Source organism: Paroedura picta, chromosome 2 (assembly GCF_049243985.1).
Source record: "Paroedura picta isolate Pp20150507F chromosome 2, Ppicta_v3.0, whole genome shotgun sequence".
Taxonomy (NCBI): domain Eukaryota; kingdom Metazoa; phylum Chordata; class Lepidosauria; order Squamata; family Gekkonidae; genus Paroedura; species Paroedura picta.
The window spans coordinates 93,799,190-93,823,594 of NC_135370.1; the positions used below are offsets into that span (position 1 = coordinate 93,799,190).

Consider the following 24,405-nt stretch of genomic DNA (forward strand, 5'->3'; position numbering starts at 1 on the left):
TCCTGGTAACCACTGTCAAACAGGAAGTGAATCTGACTGGTTATGCATAGAAAGATCTTCACAATGACCACAGTTTGTATAAGAAGCAAAGCACAACCATATGGTCATAACCCTCCTAGCCTGGGATTGGGAATAAATATTCACAGTGTGTGTAAAACAGAACAGCAGCTGAGCAAGTCCTGATTTAGAAAGAGGCAACTTTAACCCAGAAGAACCCTAGTTATATAGATCCTTCTCCTAAACTATCTTTTCCAGGTTTTCTTTTTTTTTTTAGGAGGGGGGGGAGTCAAATCAATAAAGGACAGCACTTTTTTGGCTTAGCAAGCAAATATAAAATCAGTTTATCTTTATATATTAATATTTGTAGAAGACTTTTAACCTGCAGATCCTGAAAACATTTGCTCATTACTTTAAAAATATATTTCTGCAAATGTGACAAATGTCCATCAGGGAATTCTGATTTATAATATGTTGTGAAGTAGGTTAGACAGCCAGTATTTGACTGGACCAAAATCAATCTTTCATAGCAGAGTGAGGATTTGAACTTGGGGGTCTCCGAGATCCTAGTCTAACTAAACCGCACTGTATGCTTGCCCGCCACTTTCATAACTGGCTCATGGCGGGTTATCCCCTTATTGTAGGAGTAGGATAGGACACTAATAGATAACATCAAACATCAAATATGGGAGGCCATGTAAGAAAATATGTTCCCTTATGTGTGTAGTCATAAAATTTCCATCTTTACACAAATATTTCCATTGGCTTTCACCTTTTTGATTTATCTATGAAATGATTTACTTCCTGAATACCTGGATCCCTGCTTTGAGAGCTGGATGTTTGCATTCTGCCTGTAAGTCTCAGTTTCACCTTGTAACACTCCAACTCTATTTGCGAACCCCCTCTTGAATGAAACATGTTGTACAATACATACATATGTGTGTGTGAACGCATGCATATTAATTTACAACAGTGGGCATTTTACTCTTGGGTATGCTTGATACTTTTGTGATATAGAGCTTTCTAAAGGTAAATGTAAAGGTATCCCCTGTGCAAGCACCGGGTCATGTCTGACCCTTGGGGTGATGCCCTCTAGCGTTTTCATGGCAGACTCAATACGGGGTGGTTTGCCAGTGCCTTCCCCATTCATTACCGTTTACCCCCCAGCAAGCTGGGTACTCATTTTACCGACCTCAGAAGGATGGAAGGCTGAGTCAACCTTGAGCCGGCTGCTGGGATCGAACTCCCAGCCTCATGGGCAGAGCTTTCAGACTGCATGACTGCTGCCTTACCACTCTGCACCACAAGAGGCTCTATAGAGCTTTCTAGTTAAAGGTAAAGGTATCCCCTGTGCAAGCACCGAGTCATGTCTGACCCTTGGGGTGACGCCCTCTAGCGTTTTCATGGCAGACTCAATACGGGGTGGTTTGCCATTGCCTTCCCCAGTCATTACCGTTTACCCCCCAGCAAGTTGGGTACTCATTTTACCGACCTCGGAAGGGTAAAAGGCTGAGTCAACCTTGAGCTGGCTGCTGGGATTGAACTCCCAGCCTCATGGCAAAGCTTTCAGATGGCTGCCTTACCACTGTGCGCCACAAGAGGCTCTTAGCTTTCTAGTTACTCCCCTCTATATTGTGTCCCTGATATCACTCTATCTGGATTCACAGTATTCCTTTTCAGGCCAGCAGTGGAGCTATATCACTTTCTCAATTGATCACTTCTATGACAGTCCCTTAGCCCAATCCAGAAGACCTTCTGGCCTAAGAGTGACAGGTGATTGAAGGAAGATCATTTCCTTATGCTCAGGCCAACTCAGAGTGAATTGTGGCCACACTGGGGGGAAACGTGTCTAGGATCCTGAACCCACACAGTAATAGATCTCATTCAAACAGTGAGTCCTGTGTTACCAGGTAGTGGCTAACTGACTGTTGTTTTCTTTCGTTATCCTGTATCATATCCAAATAATCTCATTCTTTTACAAAGTAAACAGAAGATCCCAGAGGCTGGGATTTCAGAGGCTGAAGAAGTTGCCATCCTTGGAATGAAATGTATCTGTATCACATCTCTTCAGTAGCAGATTGTGACAAGGACAAACAAAGATTTTAAAACAAACAGCTAGCCTAGGCTTAGGGATGAACATATGAAAAATATTTTGAGACCACCAAAGAAAATGCTGGAAATTCTGCTGGCATTTTTGGAAAAATCCTCACAACTAAAACGTTAGAACTCAGAACATGTTTTGGCTTTTTCTGGATAGTAGGTATGCTACTGAGGAACAGTTTTGTTATCCTCCATTAATTGTGTTGAAGTATTCTTTAATGAGACAATGATGTGGTTTTCAATAGCTGTCATGGACAAGGAAAACTACAAAGCAAATTCCGTAATTTCCAGGAAAATATCTCAGACGATGGTGAATATTTTTCTTGCCAAAAACATGAGCTGACTGTACCTTAAGCATTGACTTGCAGAGTAGAAATGTAATATTGCTAATTGTCTAAAGCAGGAACAGCTGTGCAGTCATTTTAATAACCAAAAAATGATCCCGATGATTGTAATTTTGAACATTGTAATTTTAACATCATTTAGCATTGCCAATATTTAATTTTCATTTACTGCCTTAAAGCACATACTCCTGGAAATTTTCAGTGAGAGCAAGAAATGTTCTTGACCTTTTTTCTTTTTTTTTATTAAAAATAAACTTCTAAGTAGCACTTTAGGGCAATTGTAATAGGCCAGATTGGTAATCATGAAGCTCAGTATGGTACTTCAAAGTAGAAGTTTTCTCTGCTGCCCTAGCTTTATGCTATCACTTGGTGCTTCAGTTCCAGATTGAATTTAGCACTCTGCACAAACCCTGCTCTCTTGTTTCTCAGTGTCTTTTAAGGATTACAAGTTATATGGATTTCAGTCTGATTCCTTTTGCAATGTGAGCCCTCTGCCCCTATTAGGATCGTAAGTCAGGCAAGTAAACTGAGCATGTAATGCAATTTGCAACAATGTCATTTCATCATCCGTTGGTCATCAAGAATCCCCAGCTTGCTGGCATGCTGGTTGCCTGCCACTCTGTCTTGCATTGTTGTTCCCTACAGACCTTCCTTTCTTGATCCAGAACTGTGTTCTGTATGCATCACAAATTAGTATTTGTTTGTTTGTTTGTTTGTTTCGACTTATCGCCCGCCACTTTCATAACTGGCTCATGGCGGGTTATCCCCTTATTGTAGGAGTAGGATAGGACACTAATAGATAACATTCTAATTTCACTATATGACAAGTAATTTCTGGCAGTGTTTATTTTTCCCCACTTATCAAGGAAACAAAAAAAAGTCATAAAACATCAAATACAACTAAAGAACATGCAAGGACTTGCAGATGTACCTCATTTCCCTGGGTAGCCATTTCCCCATATTTTCTCTTCTTTTTCTTCTTCTAGCAGCCCGCATATCTTCTCCACTTTCCCTACTTTTTATCTCTCCCACTTTCCAGTCAACCTACCTTTCATCTGCCCCCCTCCCATCCTTCAGCTTTATTTATTATTTATTTACTTTATTTATACTCCACCTTTCCCTTCCAAAAACCTGTCATGTATATTGGGATGAGACTAACTGGATCAAGAGCACCCAGAAAGCTTCCATGACACATTGGAGATTTGACCCTCAGTTTCCCAGATCATATTTTGACACTTTGTACACTACACCACACTATCTTTCAGCTTTTCTCCCTTCCCTCATCCTGCAAATTTTCCCTAGGAAAATTCTGGTCAAGTTGTGAAAACTCATATGGTAGCAAGTCTCCCAAATAGGTTATATGGTGGCTACTGCTAGACCTGGCCATGTTGGAGAAACTGCTGCTGACCTCAGACAAGTTGTGTGGTATCTAGTCATCTAGTAGCCATGTTTGCATCTGGGTCAGTTGTGCAAATTATATAATAACAAATTGCCTGGGGGTTGCTACTGTCTGGCACTAGCTGTGATAAGTGTTCACCCCAGGGCAAGAGTGAAGGGAGCAATGGTAGACAGGAAGGCCAAATTCACTTTCAAAAGGCTGGCCCCCACCTTTCACTGACCAAGGTTTAAGAGTTGCAATATTGTTATGGTTGCCTAGCAACCTTGTTAAATGCACTCTCTTAGTCAGATTTCATATTTGTAAAGTACAGGTGAACTTTTATTATTTGGGGAGATTACATCCACCATTTGTTCTTTAGATTTCAGTTGTTGTTGGTTTATTTTTATTTTTTTGTGAACTTGATGCTTTTGTCAGATTAGTAGAACAATCTAATGTGTCTGTGCATGGCTCACATATCTGAATTTAAGAATCTACTGATGGGGCTATGTTGACAATTAAATATATTGATAAGCAATAACCAATAAACTTACAGTTAGGAATCCCATACTCCCACCCCTTTTTAATTTTTTTTTTGCCTGATAAACACAGGGTCCCACTACATTCACAGGGGAGGGGGAATCTCACCCAGTCCCTGACCCACATCCATTCACTATTGTTTTGAACACATACCTACTGCCCTTCCCCCAGCCCACAAGGATAGATGGCAGTGGCAGGGCTAATTTTAGTCATGTGGGCAGTGGCAGCTTCTGGCCTTGTCCTCCTGCCTGCCTGCCATCTTAGAAGAGGCAGCAGTTCAGAAATGGTGTCAGTAGCAGTGATGTATAAGAGTACTGTTGACTCTGGTTTGTCTTCATCTTCTCTTTTCCACTCTTTTCCACTCAGTGTATCTCTCTTTGGAGGGATTAACCTCTCCTCCATTTCTGGGAAGTTTACATTCTTATGCAAACCTTCAGGATTATCCAGGTCTGAAAGAAAGAAAGAAAGAAAGAAAGAAAGAAAGAAAGAAAGAAAGAAAGAAAGAAAGAAAGAAAGAAAGAAAGAAAGAAAGAAAGAAAGAACATGCTACATGGCACCAGTCTGTGGATTTAAGTATCCACACATTGGTACATGCTGAGGTTTAGATATATTGATGATGCTAGACAAGACTGAGGTACTGTTTGAAAAGTCTGTTTGAGAACTGAGCCATGAGCCTGTTCTGGAAGAAGCTGCACTGTTGTTTTATCTAGCTGCTTTCCTTATTTCTTTTGCTGTTTTTAAATCAACCTTTGACCTGGTGGGTGATAATAAGCTCCCAGCTTCCTTGTGGGCCCACTATTTCTACTCATAGCTCTTCTGTAAGTGAATCTATTTTTCTTAGATTCTCAATTTTACTGGAAGTCATACATGGTCGGACATACAGAGCCACTCAACCTTAGACCCTTCCCTCCCTATCCTTCCAGTGTAATTCATATCCACAGATCACTGGATCTCATTGATTATCTTCATCCCCACAATTTTCTCAAATGTTCTCCTCTGACACCACACATGATATATATAGTACACGTGCAAACATTATTTTAATGCAGATACAGCCATCATAGTGGTTGGCCTCAGCCTGTTCTTTACAATATGACAATAACAATACTTATGATAAGAATTACTTATAGAATACAGTTTCAGCCATAACCAGCCAGCTTGGTGGTTTCTTCTTTTCCTTTGACTGTCGCCTGGCTGGTCCTCTTTTTCTCAAATACTTTGTGTAGCTGGTAAGATGAAGAAGACATAGGCGGTTCTGGAACTGGGAGAGGCTTTTGCTCCTTTTCAACAGCTCATAAGATAAGAACAGCACACACAAAAAATCATTCCAGCAATGACAAGAAAGAAACTAAAATATAGTGGCAATTTGCCTTGAATAACCCAAGTTGACACATGGAGAACAGTCAATTTTGAATTTGCAGGGATACTAAAAATATGCTGACATGAATATCAACATGGAAATTGCTTGATCAAAAATCAAGCCAGAAAGGCAAAAGTGTTTTCTAGTTGACATTCACCTGATTTTCCAATAAATAACATAGAAAGAAGATCATATATCATTGCCTTTTAATTTCCTCTTACTCTAATGCTCTTTTAGATGCCTTGTGGCTGCCTCGAGCAGATACTAGGCAGTGACATTCTAATAATTTGGATGTATATATTTTCTCAGATGTCAAAAATCATCTAAAAGTGTCAAGAGGAAGAAGGGAAATGGTGTGAGACAATAAGAAGTGAAGAATAAGAATTCTAAGATGTAGCCTGCAGTCACAGGAATCTTTGCGGATGCCTGTGATTCAGTTGAATCATAGAACAGAGTATTAATTGCTCTAGTGGAAATACATTGTCTCACCAATGAAGTTTTAGTCCACGTATTTGAAGTTGTGTTTTATTACTTTTAACCATTTAGTTGGAATCTGCTTTGTTAGCATATTGGCAGAACAGGCTATCTGCACCCCCTATCCAGTGCTTCCAGTTGAGTCCTCTGTACTCCAAAGCATGGTATGGATTTAGAGATAATGTGTTCACTGATGTACATAAAGACTTGAGCACATTCCCATTTTGCCATGAAATTCATGGATAATCTTGGGGCAGTTACTAGCTCTCTGCATCACTGGCTTATTATGAGGGTAAAAGGAAGCAGATTTATATGTGTTGTTTATAGGTCACCTTTCTCAGTTGGATATGCTCAAGCCTTTATGCATGTTAGTGAACACATTTTCTCTGGACTCATGCAATGCTGTGTAGTGAATCACACAACTGACATTCAATAAACCGTGCAATAGGATTAAGATTGTAGACCCAACCAGAAATCTAAAAACAGAACTGAAGCAAAGTGTAAACTATTAACATGACACATTAAATGCTGTCAAATTACATAGTAGGATCCTAGTGTCAGCAAGCTACACAGAGCCATGGACCACAGTCCCCAATAATTTATCCATGTGATATTATGAAATATTGTTACAGTGGTACCCTATTGCCTGTGTAGAAAAGCCCCCTTGAAAGTCAATAGTGTGCAGAAAGCCAGGAGAGTTGGAGCCTTCCTGACCTCTTCAGGCAGGCCACTCCATAAGGTGGAGGCTACAAAGGAGAAGGTGTTCTGCATGTGGAAAGTGTTCTGCATGTGGTTAGGGTAGTTCAGAAGGGGGGGGGAGCCAAGCCTCTTTCTTTCTTTTCTTGAAGGGGGGGGGGGAGGATCAAAAAAGGCAGAGAAGGGAGAAAAAATCTAGGACCGACAGAAGTTGAGAGAAATTAGGAGCTTCTCCTTTAAGAAGGAGAACTTCCCAGTTGGTAGGGTTAGCTTTACAAAGATGAAGCGGCCTTGTAGATCTTGCACTAAGAGGTTTGCTGAGACATTCGGGTTGAATATGTATACTACCACTTTTTTTTCCTTTTCTTTGGCCAATGCATTAAAGACTTCCCCAAGCTTCTTGGTGTCCAAAAGGTATTCATGATATTTTTCATATGCATCTCTTGCAAGCAAAAGATATCTACTGACTCCTTTTTTAATAGGTTAAAGAATGTTGAAGTTTTGCAGGGACATCAAGGCCATTGGCATTTAATGAGAGGATTTTTAACTTGGTCATATTATTCCGTTGGAGTTGTTTTGTAAGGATCTACTTACCTTTCCGAATTGTTGAGTGCTGATCATTGTTTGGGTCTTGAGAGGAGAGTCTATTGAAGCGTACTTGTGCTTCCTGAAGAGTGCATATTACCTTCCTTCCTTCTGGTAAGAACACCTCTAGGGCAAAAGGTATTTTCCAGTGTTACTGTATTTCCTTCTGAATTTGCCTTTTCTTAGGAAATGAAATTCCGCTGTTTTCCAAAGGGTGTCTGAGGGTAGGTCCTGATAGACTGCTGATAGACTTGGAAAGGTTCTGCTCTGTTTTTCTTTACTACTGTGTTGTAAAGTTTTTGTTGTCAAAGTTCACTAAGATCTCTGTGGAGAGACCTTTCCATGCCGCCACACTGGAATTAATTCTATAAATGTTTTCTATTTTTACTTTTTTTTCTTTTGTATATCCTTGTACCACTTCCTTGAATTCTTTTGTCAAATCTTTTTTACCAAAGTCTTCTAGTGTCCACCTAATTTGAAGGTTCTTTGCCCTCCCTTGCACTTCTAGTCGCTCTAATCTGCCTTCAGCTTTTCCACTCTTGTATTTTTACTATTTCTTCCAGTGACTCTTGAGCGCTGTTATTCACGTCTTCAATTTGTTTTGTATTTTCCTTAACACTCTTTTGGAGGTCTGTAATTTTACGTTACAGATCTTTTTTGGAGTCTAGTACTTCCTTCTTAACATCTGACAATTGCTTCCTAATTTCAGCTGCCTCTTTTTTGATTAAACCGGCCAGAGCTGCAAAGAAATGGGCGGTACAGAAATCTAAATAAATAAATAAACAAACAAATTACTGAATAATCTTTGTAGCTCAGCTTTTGATTCACGGATTTCTCTTGTGAGCTTGCCTAAGCTTTCCAGCACCATCTTGATCTGTGCTTGGATAGATTCATCTGCATCTTCATCATTGTCATGTCTGGGGAGCAACGTTTTTCCTTTTCCTGTTGCTATACCCCTTTTTTTTAAATCTGAGCTATCAGCTCCACTATTCATCTTTTTCCTTTAGGAGATTTTAAATAATACCTTGTTTTGAAATAGGATATGTAGATATATCGGTTTAGATTTGCACAGGATCTCAATTTTTTCTTTTAGCATTCTTGCTTATTGTTTGTGTTAAATAGTTTACCTGCCTAAATTCAGAACTTACCTAGAGTCTTCTGATTCACAGAAACAGAAGTGGACAAGTTGCTGGAGTCAGTGAGGGCCACTACTTATTCCCTTGATCCCTGTCCATCTTGGCTTCTCAAAGGGAATGGCCAGCAGATAGGAGTTCAGCTCAGGGATATTATTAATCTCTTCCTGTCAACTGGAGCGTTCCCTGAGCTGCTGAAGGGAGTTGTGGTTCATCCTCTCCTCATTAAACTATTGCCGGACACAAAGAAATCGGCCAGATACCGCCCAGTATAGCACCTTGTGTTTCTAGGTAAGGTAGTTGAAAGGGCTGTGGCAGATCAGCTCCTGGCATTCTTGGATGAAACTTTGGCCCTCGATCCATACCAGTCTGGCTTCCATCCTGGCTATAGGGTGGAGACAGCACTGGTCACCCTGGCGCCAGCTGAATAGGGGCGGGTCAACCATTCTCATAATGTTAGACCTATGGGACTTTGATGTCATTGACCCTGAGTTATTGGCCTGCCACCTGACCAGGATGGGGATATGGGATACAGCTCTTACCTGGCTATGCTCCTTTCTCCAGAATGGGGACCAGAGTGTAGCAGTGGGGAATGAGCTGTCACGCTACTGTTGACTTCCTTGTAGAGTATCTCAGGAGGCAGTGCTTTCCCCATGCTTTTTAACATCTCTATGCGCTCTTTGGGCTGGGCTGCCATCAATATGCAGATGACACCCATCTCTTCATGGATGGCCATCCAGACTCCCTCGGAACCATTTGCCAGATGTTTGGAAGCCATGGCTGTATGGCTTGAGCAGAGTCATCTGAAACTCAACCCCTCCAAGATTGAGGTCCTGTGGCAGGGAAGGAAGAGGGCAGAACAGGAATTGTGTTTACCCACCCTGGCTGGAGTACAACTGACCTTGCATGTTTCAGTGCCCATGGAGGCACAGGTCAAGAAGGTAGCTGTTTTTCCATCATTGCCTGGCAAGGCTACTTGTACCCTATCTGTTCTCTGAAACTTAGCCCTGGTGTTCCATGTGACGGTCAGCTCCAGAACTGATTTCTGTTACTTGATCTTGCCCTTGTCCATGACCCAGAAATTGCAACTGGTGCAAAATGTGCCTGCTAGGGTTCTCACAGGTCCATCTTGGAGTGCCCATATCCAGCCTGTGCTGAGGCAGCTACATTGATTGTCAGTTGCAGCCTGGATCCAGTTCAAAGTTTTGGTTTTGACCTTCAAGGTCCTTCACAGTCTGGGACCCATATATCCACAGGACTACTTGTTGCTCTATGCCCCCTGCAGGGTCTTGCGCTCTGTGGGCACCAACTTGTTGGTCATCCCTGGCCCCAGCGAAGCTTGTCTGGCCTTGACCAGGGCCAGACCCTTTTTGTTTCTGTCCCCTACCTGGTGGTATGAGCTCCCAGTAGAGCTAAGTGCCTGAGAGAGCTTCCAGAATTCCACACGGCTTGTAAGGTGGAGCTCTTCCATCAGGTCTATGGATGAGGCCAGTTTAGAGCACGGATCTGGTACTCCCTTCCACAGAAGATACTTGCTGCCAGTTCTGTGACATCACTGATGGCAATCAGTTACTGCCTTACTGATTACCTCTAGGCAGGCACACCACCATAGGATGGGCTTATTTTTACTGCCATGTTGCTAGTATGTTGTGTATTTTAATTGGGTTTTAATGGGTTTTTTATTGGGGGGTTGTATTGGAATTTATTTTGTAACCCACCACCAGCTGGTTCACCGGGAGTGGTGAGCAATAAGTCTAATAATAACAATATAATAACAATAATAAATAATTCCCCTGATATGCCCAACAAGATTGGATGAGGAGATTCTTAGATAACCAGCCTGCATCTTCCTTTTCTACCTTACTTGTATAGACTGGTCAGTAACAGCAATTGCAGCAGCCACAGGCAGCACAGTGAGTAATGAGAGAAAGCAAATGTTTATAACAGTTACATAATTTCATGTCTTCTTCTCTTCTCCCCCTCCTCTGTGAACAGACAGCCCAGTACCAGAATACAGAAGACACTGGAAGAATAGTGCCAACTGTCATTTGCTTTTAAAAAAAAACTTTGTGCTACCAATATTAAAGAAAAGGGAAGCTGGGTAAGTTTTTTTTTAAGAGTGACTATTCTAAGGCATGCTATTATTTTTTAGACAAACGGTACTCAAAGTAGCACCCATGGGTGCCATGGTACCCATCAGCACCTTTCCTGGCTCCTGCCAAGCTTTTTTTTTTTTTTTTAGAAAGTGAGTGTCTCCAGTTGAGGTTTTTGATTTTTGGCACAACGCAGACAGTGACTTTTTAAAGAGTATTTTAACTGTGCAGATAGAGTTATATTCTAAAAATATAATGGAAGTTGATTCTGAGTAAATACAATTGGGGTACACAACTGCAATGCTTAATGGAACATTTATTAAAATCATCAGAACTTCCCAGTTGCAAAGTATTTTCATAGTTCAGGTGGCCACTGATAGTAATATCACTCAGGCTAGCCTGATTTCATCAGATCTCAACTGCTAAGCATGGTCAGCCATGGTTAATATTTGGATGGAAGACCTCCAAGGGATACCAGGGTGGGGTGCAGAAGCATGCCATGGCAAGCCCTTTTCAAAATCTGGGCAGAATCTCTCTCTTGTAGAAATGTTCAAGGAGCTCTCATCAGCCCTTCAGCACCAACTGTCATTGTTACAACTAATAATACAGGTTAAAAAATGTCTGGATTCATGAGGGAAGGGCTATGTAAAGGGATTCTTCCCTTCCCCCCCTTTCCTTCTGTATAAGTGTGATATTTGTAAAATACTACCACATGAGAGTTTTTTGCTCACTATTATTTTGTGTGAATACAAAAACATACTTTAAACCATGTGTTAATTTTAAAAGGCATTCTCATAAACAGAGTTTCTGCCTGAAATGAGTTGTGCATAACCTCTCTCCCTGACATTTTGTGGTTGACTCCACCTCCTGGTAGCCACCATTATTGTTGTTGTTGTTGTTGTTGTTGTTGTTGTTATATTTCAATTTATTTCCCGCCTCTTCCGGAAGGCTCGAGGCGGGTGACAATGATCTTAACCCCATTAAAACCCATTAAAACCCACATTAAAATATTAATACCAACATGGCAGCAAAGAGAAAATACTCCATCCCTCCCCATACTAATATGAGAGATAATGGAGGAGTACAATGTAATGGAGGAGTGCAACTCTCGGGGGGGGGTGATATCCCGAGTTAGCTGACCCCAAACTCAACCATAGACATGGTGGAAGAGCTCAGTCTTGCTGGCCCTGCGGAAAGCTGACAAATCCCGCAGGGCTCGCAGCTCACCCGGGAGCTCATTCCACCAGGTAGGGGCCAGGACCAAAAAGGCCCTGGCCCTGGTCGAGGCTAGGCACGCCTCCTTAGGGCCGGGAATGATCAATAGATTCTCACCCGCAGAGCGTAAAGCCCTGCGGGGAGCATAGGGCGGCAGGCGGTCCCTCAGGTATGTGGGTCCCAACTCGCATATGGCCTTAAAGGTTAGAACCAGAACCTTGAACCGGATCCAGGCAGCTATGGATCACTGTGGCCAGATGGTCAGGGGACAAGAAGGGCACTAGTAGCTGGGCCTGGCGGAGATGGAAGAATGCCTGACCCGCTACTCTCTTGTCCTGTGCCTCCATAGTCAGGGAGGCATCAATGGTCACACCCAGATTCCTAGCTTGGGGCACGATGGTAAATTGTGCCCCTGCCAGGGTGGGTAATTCTGCAGTTCTGTCTACTCTCCTAAAAAATATTTCTACCATTTTCTTTGTTACATGTTAAATATCCATCATTTCTAGTTGTCATTGCATGACCAGTATTTGAAATCTAACTGCTGGCTTCTTTATGCTCAGTACCATACTTCAGTTAGTTTATTGTCCCTTTTCACACATATCAAAGACCAATATGTAACCCCCAAATAACATTTAAAATTACAAGCACAATTCTGGAAACACAGAGTGTATTCCAATATATATTCCTTAATATGCAATCTATTGACTTTTCTACAAACAATTTCATGCCTTGTTTTCCAGTACTGTTGCTACAATGGATAGTTTCATGAGGCATGAAGTAAATCTCCTGTGTTAAGCATTTATTATGTAGTCTTTCCCCCTCTACATTTCTTTGACCATCACAATATTTCTTTGATGTCTCAGAATTTTTACATTTCAAAGGCAAAGATTAACAATGTCCTTTAAAACGACTAGAGGGGGGAATAAAAACAGAATGCATTGGTGTACTATATTAAAAATAAGCTAAATTCTATCACCATTTCTGCATATTAGTTCAGTTGTCATAGCTTTGGACTTGTTTTTTTAAGTAAAAAAGACTATGCAGATCACGATCACTGAAACCTAAATAGTATTTTCCTTTTAGATCATCAGTTGCAATAGGGGGGCTATTTCAGATCAATGAGATTGTGACAGTGTGAAGCAGCTCTTTTCCTTCATTTTCAGTCCTTTACAGGCAATATGATGAAAGGAACCCAGCAGACATAAGAATGCTCTGTTTTCCATACAATGCTAAAATGGCTCCTTTTTTTCAAATCAGGAATGAACTGTTAAACCTATAATATAAAGCATTATAGATCCTTGCACATACTATTGGCCTGTCTATGCGGTATGTTGTAAACTGTATAACTAAATCCACTGACTAATTAAAACATCTGGGCCTGCAACATTCTTGTTGTTATATTTGATATAGTTCTGCAGAACACATAATTTCCTGCTGAATTCAACATGAGCTCAAGTTGGCTTAGTCACTTCACCATCTTCAAGCCTTGAAATGAGGGTTTGGTATATTATCACTCTCATAAAGTGAATCATCATTAGTGAGCCATGAATTTCTCATCAAACCTACTTAGCAGATTATCTTACTTTGTCCAACACCCACAAACAAATAATGGGATGATCATGAACGTGCATCCAACAATTTAAGCAATTTGAACAGCTGCTGAACAAATTTTCAGTTGGTCAAAAGCTGACGCATGGCTAGTTGGGAATCAGTTAGGTGTTGGGTTACATATAAATTGCATAAATACATAAAAATAAAGGGGCAACATATAAATTGCATAAATACATAAAAATAAATAAATTGAGTCCTGATCTGCACAACCCCTCAACATAATAGCTACACAGCCAAGCTTCAAATAGCAACTCTCCCTTCAAGCCATGCAAGGACAAATCACTGGGGCTATCCATACCTCTTAAATATATCCTTACCTTAGGTAGTCATTATATTCCAGCTGTTCCGCATGATGTTGCCAACATCCAGCAACCAGGCAGCAAATAGCTGGCTACATCCTCCATTTTAAAGCACTAGTTGGGGAATCGTATAAAGTGGATTTCCCAACCTAAAAAGCACCAGCTAGAGGAGAGCAACCAGCAGGCCACCAACTAAAGTGTGGAGGTGAAGAAGCACTACCTCCACCTCCAGTGTCCTGTCCTCGCACCTGCCTCCCTCTCCCTTCTCCCGGGGATGGGATTTTTTAAGCGAACTGCCTAGAGCAATGAATAGGTGTACAAGCATACAGGCAAAGCCAAAACTTATTTTTCTCCAAAAGTTTTCACACAAATCATGCCTCTCTAAAGCCCCCCCCCCCAAAATCAGGAACAAGATTTTGTTTTTAAAGTATCAAAACTCGTGATTCCATAAGGGGTGGCATTCAAAAAGCACTATGCATCTATGATTAGACGTATAGATGTTTCAATGGGGAAGTATTGAATTTAAAAAAAATTAGCAGGCATTGTGGGCCCTTTAAAACATTGAGAAAGGGGATTGGTTGCCAGGATTGATGTCGGTTGATGTCGTTTACTTGGATTTTAGTAAAGCTTTTGATAAGGTTCCCCATGATGTTCTGATGGATAAATTGAAGGACTGCAATCTGGATTTTCAGATAGTTAGGTGAATAGGGAATTGGTTAGAGAACCGCACTCAAAAAGTTGTTGTCAATGGTGTTTCATCAGACTGGAGGGAGGTGAGTAGTGGGGTATCTGAGGGCTCGGTGCTCGGCCCGGTACTTTTTAACATATTTATTAATGATCTACATGAGGGGGTGGAGGGACTACTCATCAAGTTTGCAGATGACACCAAATTGGGAGGACTGGCAAATACTCCAGATGATAGAGACAGAGTTCAACGAGATCTGAACACAATGGAAAAATGGGCAAATGAGAACAAGATGCAATTTAATAAAGATGTGTAAAGTTCTGCATCTGGGTCAGAAAAATGAAAAGCATGCCTACTGGATGTGGGATATGCTTCTAGGTAACACTGTGTGTGAACGAGACCTTGGAGTATTTGTGGATTGTAAACTAAACATGAGCAGGCAGTGTGATGCAGCGGTAAAAAAGGCAAATGCCATTTTGGGCTGTATCAACAGGGGCATCACATCAAAATCACAAGATGTCATAGTCCTGTTGTATACGGCACTGGTTAGACCACACCTGGAGTACTGTGTGCAGTTCTGGAGGCCTCACATCAAGAAAGATGTAGATAAAATTAAAAGGGTACAGAGGAGAGCAACGAAGATGATCTGGGGCCAAGGGACCAAGTCCTATGAAGATAGGTTGAGGGACATGGGAATGTTCAGCCTGGAGAAAAGGAGGTTGAGAGGGGACATGATAGCCCTCTTTAAGTATTTGAAAGGTTGTCACTTGGAGGAGGGCAGGATGCTGTTTCCGTTGGCTGCAGAGGAGAGGACACGCAGTAATGGGTTTAAACTACAAGTACAACGATATAGGCTAGATATCAGGAAAAAAAATTCACAGTCAGAGTAGTTCAGCAGCGGAATAGGCTGCCTAAGGATGTGGTGAGCTCCCCCTCACCGGTAGTCTTCAAGCAAAGGTTGGATACACACTTTTCTTGGATGCTTTAGGATGCTTAGGGCTGATCCTGCGTAGAGCAGGGGGTTGGACTAGATGGACTAGCAGGGGGTTGGACTAGATGTCCAACTCTATGATTCTATGATTCTATGATTGATTGACAGGCAGAAGAAAGTCACATGTAAAGCATGGTGCTCTTGTCCACCATTTCTAGCAGGCAATGTGAAGTGTATGGAGTGCGAAAAGGCGGCAGATGGAAGCGAGACAGCAAGAAGGTGAGGAATGGCTGGAGGCATGATAATATTTAGTGAGACACCATTATGCTGTTGTAACACTATTTTTTCTGTGTGCGGAAATGCTCACTGTTTTTGACCTCTGCATTACAACAGGAAAACAAAGAGTTAATCTTCCCATACTTCCAAGTTGGGCAAGGATAGAAACAATGCTTTTAATCTCTGTACTGCAAAAACAAGAGGAGAAAAAGCTGCAAGGCAGAAAAGTTGTCAGGTAGGGAGATTATAAGCTGATTAGAAAACCACGCCCACTGTGTAGATGTCAATAGTATTTCATCAGATTGGAGGGAGGTGAGCAGTGGGGTGCCACAGGGCTCAGTATTGGGAGAAGTACTTTTCAACGTTTTTATCAATGACCTGGATGAAGGGATGGAGGGACTACTCATTAAATTTGCAGATGACACCAAATTGGGAGGAGTAGCAAACATCCCAGAAGACAGAGAGAGTTCAATGAGATCTGAACATGCTGGAAAAGTGGACAAATGAGAACAAGATGCAATTCAATAAGGATAAGTGCAGAGTTCTACATCTGGGTCACACAAATGATAAGCATGTACACTGGATGGGAGATAGATTCTGGGTAGCAGATCTTGGGATACTTGTGGACTGTAAGCTAAATATGAGCAGACAGTGTGATGCTGTGGTAAATAAACTGAATGCAGTTTTGGGCTGTAGCAACAGAGGCATCACATCAAAACACAAGATGTCATAGTCCCACTGTATGCTGCATTGGTCAGACCACATCTGGAGTACTGTGTGCAGTTCTGAAAGGATGTGGACAGAATTTATGAGGATGATTGGGGGCCTAAGGACCAAGCCCTATGAGGAAAGGTGAGGAACTTGGGAATATTCTGCCTGGAGGAGAGGAAGTTGAGAGGGGACATGATATTTTGAAGTTTTTGAAAGGTTGGACTAGATGCCCTGTATGGCCCCCTTCCAACTCTATGATTCTAATAGTTTGGGAGCAGCTGAATCACCCAGCAATTAATTGGCTATGATTAATTGCCCGCAGTGGTTAATGGGAAGTGAGTCAAATTGGCAGGTGTTTGGGTATCTTTAATCATTATATTAGGTGGCCAATTTAAAAAGACGAATTAGTGAAACTAATGCAATGCAAAGCATTGTTACAGTCACCTATGATTACTGTTACATGAGCTCACACAGAAACCTACAAAAGTGCAACTTAGATTAGAGATTCTCTATTTTGTCCATCAAGAATTCTATGGGGGACAAGAGAAAGATAAATTCAGCTTCTGATTCCCATCTCATAAACTGAGATCTGCCATAGGAGTCATGAACTAGAAATGTACAAGAACAGCACTGGATTATTGAGCAACTATCAAATTTGCACTTGTAGCAGCCATTTGTACAACATTTACCACACAACTAAGGATACGTGCCCTAGCTAGATTAAGCAAATGGAACAAATTTTTTAGTAACTTTAGGTATTAGAACAAATAGCTCTACATTAGAAGTTTAGAACCTTTGCAGTGTGTATTTTTATTATTTACATTGTATAAACTGGTTACATATATTGTGATTTCTTAAATGTAAAAGCTAATGCAAATGTATTTATTTTCTATTCTTCTTCTCCAGCCCAGCAACTATTGTACATAACACACACCTATTCCTTAGGTTTGGAGTTTTTCTGTCTTTTTTGAAAGCACTGAAGTTTGTCAATAAAAAGGGGGAAAAAACCACAAATTCTTTCCCAAATTCAAATGTGCAGTTTAATAATAGATTACAAGCAAAAGGCACAGGGAAAATGCACAAAAGGGGAGATTGATCATTCAATGTTTTATTCTGACAAAACAAAGTTAAGGTAACAGGAATCATACAAAAGGCTTAAAGCTCAGGACAGAATACTCCCGTGTCAATAAAGCTCTTTTGTTTCAAATGTAAATAATTATTTTACCTTCTACAAAACACACTACAGTAGTCAAGGGAATGCATGTTCTGAGTAGTTGCAGGGAAGTTTTTCTCCCCTTCCAAGTGATGTAGATTTCCTCTCAGCCTTGCACTTGACCAGAGAAACTGACAAATTGTATTTCTGAACCACAAGAAGCAAAGCTTCAAGCAGCAACCAGGTCTCTTGTGTATTTTAGCAGGAATGGCACACACACTCTAGTCACTTGGGCATACATCCTTCAAAAAGGGGGGAAATTCAAAGTAGGTCACTTGTTTATGCATTTTATCAGTATTTAAATTTATATCCCCCCCCCATCCTGACAGTTCATGGAACAGTGAAACTGGAGACTACAGTATCACTAAAATGTAGTTAGTAATAAAACTGAGTTAAAGAAAAATTAAGCAGCAAAAATACACCACATCATTTTAACATCTCCTAGTCTATCAGGCACAACCTGATCTTATGCATGTTTATTCAGATGCAAATCCTACTGTGCTCACTTAGGCTTCCTTGCCAGGTAAATTTACAAAAGACCTATTGCTTTAGTAGGTTTTATCAATCAAATCTGTATACATCTTCCCACTGAATAAGCGGCACAGCTACTAACGGCTCAGTCTATTGATCTGGAAGATCAGGATTAAAATCCCAGCTCAGGCACCAGCTCTCTGAGTGGATGAGTTCTAAGAGCATCCACATCACTTTGTTTCTCATATTCAAAGTGTAAATAATATTGACCTATGTTATAATTTTAAAGGCATTAACAAAATTACTCATACAAGAATTACTTTGTCATGTTTATGCTTCAAGAGTTTCCTTCAAACACAAAGCTATAATGAAGGAAACCCTATTAGTCTCTGTAACATTAGTAGCCATCTAAACAATGGAATGATAAGTCCTTAGTACAATTCAGGTACTATCCTAAAGTGCAGATTCAAGGGGGTAGCTGTGTTGCTCTGAAGCAGCAGAACAAAGTTGAAGGCCAGTTTAAGCAACTTTATTTGTTGAAGAGTGCATACACACCAAAGCTTATATCTTGAGTAAAACTTTGTTGGTAAAGGTGGCACTGGACTTAAATTTTGTTATCCTAAAATGCATTCTCTGATGATACAATCCTTCCATGCAAGTACTATAGCAGTGAAAGAGGGACCCAAGGAACACATATTACATATTACTCTGCCCTTGCGCAGTTTCAATTCATTAAATCTTATTTTAAGCATCACAACTTAAAACTAAAAATCAGATAATTTTTCAGTCAATTTCAAGCTGATGGGGTGGTCTTCAAGGAAGAGGTTATACCTGGTTTTCTGCAAATATCTGTGTTATTTTCTCCAAAATATCTTCTCCAGACCCCCCCACCCACCCAGAAAAGATCCCCTATTCCACCAGAATAATTCCATTTTTTTCATTCCATAAATATCCAGTGTGACCCAAAAAGGTATTTTTCATGTTTATTTTCAACAAAAAAAAATTCAGCTTGAACATACTGTTTTTCAGCATTTTTTTAATGTGCCTGTGCACACTGACAATACAGAGGAGGTACACATTTTAATTGAGGCAACAAAAGACTGAACCAAATCATGCATATACAACTCTCTATGGCCCTTCATGCACGGCATCAGCTTCCCCGCATGATGTCCCACCGTTTCCCATGCACACATGGGAGCAGGGCATGCTGGGTTGCCCCGGCGCAGAGCGCACGCGCTTTATGCCGGGGCCAGGATGGCCGGATCCCTGCCAGTGGATGTAAGTGAAGCAGCATGGGTGGGGGAGGTAGGGAGGGGCCAGGGCCCCTCCACACACACAGGTGGGGCCAGGGGGTTGCCCCTGTCAGCTCTGTGGCTCCACAGAGCCCGCAGGGGCGTGCGGTGTCCCTTAAGGGACACCGTAGGGTTGGGGCTGGGCGGGCCGACAAGCCTGGCGCTGGCGATTACGCACAGCACCAGCCCACCGCTCCAACTCACCCAGGAAGTTGTGGAAGATCCCGCGGTCGCTTGGGCCTTCTGTAGCCCTGGGCCAGGAGGCTCCCGCACTGGCGGTGGCAGCGAGTGTTATTGGTGATTTTAACCAAAGCGCTTCTGGCCCGTGCATAAGAGGCCTATGACATTCAGAACTAAAAACGAAACAATAGATAATTTGGGTTGCATTTATTCGATTTTGGAAACAAGACCAGGTAATTCCAAATTCCCAAATCTAGGGTTTAATGTAGATGAGAGGAATCTCAGAAGCATCCCTAACTAAATTTTACAGAAAATGTATTGTGTAATGTGACAAATACTACATGTAGCTTAAAAATATATATAGACATTGATAATCTATATGAGAATTCTTCTTTAGGATTTTTTAAAACTGGCCTTTTCTGTAAAGTACAAAAGAACCTCCTTCAAAAGAGCAGCCAGTATTTTGTGGTACAACAATATTAATGATTTAATGGATTTAAACTGAGTCACTTTTACTACTTCTATCTGGCTTTCACATAAAGAGTCTGAAGCAGGATGAAGCAGTCAATCTTGTAGCTAATGCAGGAAGAATGAGGTTGGCAAAACAAGAAAAAATGTAACTGACTTTAATGGAAGCCAAACCAGAATTAATAAGTCATTTCTGAAAGTTTTAAAGTTCTACTTTGAAAGTGATTTTTTTAAATATTCTGCTGATGTGACTCAATCATACATGTAGCTATTTTGCAATAGCCTGAAAAGAATGTTTTAACTGGTGCTCAATTTAACCTTGAAAAAGGCAGAATGAATGTAATTGCATCTTAGTCCATTTTACTTTGTCCATGTCTGATAGTGTCTCTTAGGATAAAAACTCTTCCTCCAATAAGACCTGCAGGAGGAACACAGGATCACACATATAAATTCTATCCCATTAAAGCCATGCAGAAAACATCTGTGTGACATTTGGGCAGCTATAGGGAAGCTGCACTGATACCTGAGCACAACAGTGAGCTGCTTTACCATAGCAGTTCCATAAGTCACGACCAGCCATGAACGGAAAGGAAACATGGTGGGGAAAGATGGAAAGGAGGCCAGATTGGTTAGTATCTGACCACTCCAGAGTGGGTATTATCTCTTACAGTGGTTCAACACACACACAAATCCTTTTGATTAATCAAACCATTAATCACCACCACTACCATCCATGTAGGTTTATACTAGGGGTGTGAGATAGGGCGGGAAAGTACTTTGTTGTTCTGAATACCAGGGAACTAATAATTATTGAGATTATTCATTATGATAATTATTTGAGATTATTATTTGGGTCCCAAATGACAGTCTGGTATCAGGATTTGGGGGGCAAGAAAGCAACCGCTAGCTAAAGCCTCCCATGTCCGACAGAACCAATATCAATCCAGAGAATTCCAACAGACCCATGGACCAATGTGGCAAAAACAATATGATCAATGTCAAACCAAAGAATCCAAGGTGAAAAATTTTTAAGCTTGGGTGGCACTGTTGCAGGCCCAACTGAAGTCAAGCAGAATGTGGCAGCAAGCCTGATAAGAGCCAATCTCAAACAGAGAATCCCAGTATAACTGATTTGACAAGCTCCCCCTAACATGTACAGCTACTTGTCTATGAGAGTTAGCTTGCCCCCCCCCCACCCCCTGTTACCCAAGAAACCTGAAAATCTTTAAAATGTCAGCCCCTGGGTATTGATGTATATTTCTAAGAATATTCAGGACTGGAATACTGATATTGTTCAGGATAATTTAATGTGCATTCAGATCTCCAATATACCAATAAGCATGGGGGGGGGAGGTATATTTTCAAATGGGAGGGAAGGCATCATGGTATAGCCCAGTCTTGTCAGTTCTTAGAACCTAAGCAAGGTCAGTACTTGGAAGGGAGACCTCCAAGAATAGTCTTCAAAGGAAAGCAATGCCAAACCACCTCTGCTTCTTACCTACCTTGACCATTTATGCACTGGAGGTTTCATGCTGGGCTGCAGGTTCATGGCAGGTTGCCCCACCTCTTCCTGCACCCACACGGGGGAGCATTTGTCCTGGTGCACATCATCCACCCCCGATTTGTGCTCCTGCATGGGAGCTGGAGCAGTGAAGTTCCCAGTGCATAAATGGTCCTTGTAAGCCCCTTGTGTGATTTGACAGCAATTCACATATATTTTCAGAATAGGTTTATCTGAGCACACATCCCTAGTTGGTACTTTGAGAAAGTGTTAGAATCTTTACTTCTTGTACCAGGGTAAGGCCACGGTCTGTCAGTAGACAATAGTTGCAGCGCCAGATACCTAATTATATCAAGATATATCCTGATGATAGTGACGTTGAAAAGTGATCAAAATACTGAAGGGTAATATTGAAACAAACAACAAATAACATTAACAAAAAATCAGCTCACGCAGGTTCTTAATCTCCACCTCAGGCAGCTGGTCTTGAACATGGATCAGTAATATTGGATCTGCTGATACAAGATGGAGTTGATTCAATACAAATTACTGATGGGCCAAACAGCCAATTTTGACTGAGGGTTTACTGAGTCTTTTCAGAGCTTTGGAATTTCACCCAAATTCTCCAAACTTTGGGAAATCCATCCTGGGAAATCATTATTTTAAAATTATTTTATTTTATTTGCTGAGCAGCTGAGGAGAAGTAGATAAATAAATAATACATGCAACACATGGATAATACATATACAATATTATATATATTTCTGAACTGATGAGAAAAATCAACATTTTGCCAAGGAGGAGGAAGGAACCACAGCTATCATAAAGAACACAAAATAAAGCATCAAGCTTACATTGATCAAGGTTATAAACTGAATGGGAAAGCACAGTGTAAGAAGTAAAAGACTTCTACTCTGAGGTAAAGTGAAACCTTCAATTGCCTTTAGGAGCTCAGTGACAATAATAGATGAGAAAAATGAGAGACAATTAGGCCTTAAACCAAATATTTGCTCTACACCCTACACTCATGGTCACCAGAATGAAACATAGACCTGGATTTCAAATCTGTAATATACTCCCATCAGCAGATCCCCAACCATATAATCTACTCCTTATAGGGTTAAGTGGAAAGGCATGAATTTTACCTTACAAGAAGTCCCAGATTAAATCTAAGCCTATTGTTTGTGATGAAAAAAAGCTTGGAAGAGAGAGATTCATGTACATCTGGTACCAATAACTTCATACAGGAATGCGCTAACTTGTTCACATCCTAGGATACCAGCCATTTTGTTCAGCTTCTGTATACCATTCAGGCATGCTTCCACTGACAGCCAAGCGTTACCCTGTCCTCAGAATATACACTGTTTGCCAAAAGAGTCTAGTTTCTTGTCAGGATAAAATAGAGGAGGAGAGAACTTTTTTGGTAATTTAAAGTTCAATGAACCTTAGTTTAACCTATATGTAGTTTCTGACACTTTTATTATGGGGGAGGGGGAAGAAATTTAATTTATAGAAGACCCACCTCAAAAAGAATGATATACCATCTCTTCTCTAGAATTATTGTATTTATTTTACAACTGCATAAAATCATAAAAATCAGTGTGCAACAGATACATGAATGAGGAGGGAGGGAAACAGGCAGAGAAGGGGGAAGGAGAAAAGAAAAAGTTCCTGGCAGTATCCATTAACTATTGGTTGGTGGGCATGCTGTTCTGAGAGTTTAAATTGATTTTTTGGATGAATTGCTTCCATGTGACTATTTATTTATGTTGTATTAACCAAGTTTTGCTGAAAGGTTTTGTTTAAATATTTTTATGATGTTTATCTGAATTCCTCAGGTTGGCAGTTCATAAAGACAAGGTCCTACACAGCTGGCTACATTGGCATGAGGTACAAGAAAAACATCTCAAGGATTAGCCCATAATCTCACATTAATTTCCTGTCTCACCCGTCATAGCAATGCTTACTGCTAACTGTTGCAAAAATACAGGTGTGTTTCAACAAAGTCTATTCTGAAGTAGACTGGGTAAAAAAAAACTGAATAAAATTTAAAAAATAGCAATAAAAATAGCAATAAATAAAAACAGCTGCTGAGGAAAGACACAAACCAATGCCATCATTTTTCCAATTTACCCAGTAGAAGTTTTAGATTATATAGAAGTTTTAGATTATATCTTTCCAATGTGCAACCTTAACTATTGTACCCAGAACGCCTTAGAGCAAGGGAATCAACATGTGGTCCTCCAGGTGTCCATGGACTACCATTCCCATGAGCCCCTGCCAGCAAATGCTGGCAGGGGCTCATGGGAATGGTAGTCCATGGACATCTGGAGGACCATGGGTTGACTATCTCTGTCTTAGAGCAGTGTGATTACTGTTGGTTTGTTCATAATCCTGCCTTCCTGTATCTACTGACCAAGTAAGAATGATGGTTCTACTGGTATCCTAGGAAAATTACGGAGATATAATGTAGCTGAGATATGAACTCCATACATAAGTACATACAGAAAGATATTAAAACATATATAAAATCCAATAAGCAAATGTCATTTATCTTTAAATGCTTGTGGAACTCCTATTTGTATATCCATTTCAAGTTTTTCTTCATATTAGGGTTTTGTTTTGTTTTGTGGGACATGAACTGCTACTTTTCAGGACATGAGGCATCTGAATGCCAGATTAGATCCAAAAGATGAATTAACTGTATAGCATGGGACAACTAAATTTGGGTAATCTGTTCATCAAAGCAAGATTAAATCTTCATGAGGTAAAATCCAACAGCTGTAACTGTATCAAGCTACCTACCCCATGTTAGAACATAAAGTCAGCATTATATTTTATATATGTTTTAACAT

At 40.7% G+C, this 24,405-nt stretch overlaps 1 long non-coding RNA gene across 1 annotated transcript; it reads left to right on the forward strand.

Annotated features, from left to right (window-relative positions):
• Positions 1 to 10,595: 10,595 nt before the first annotated feature.
• Positions 10,596 to 15,872, forward strand: LOC143828747 (uncharacterized). The gene is made up of 3 exons (XR_013227847.1): positions 10,596 to 10,705; positions 15,657 to 15,717; positions 15,832 to 15,872. It is a non-coding gene; the product is annotated as an uncharacterized LOC143828747 (long non-coding RNA).
• The last annotated feature ends 8,533 nt before the right edge of the window (positions 15,873 to 24,405 follow it).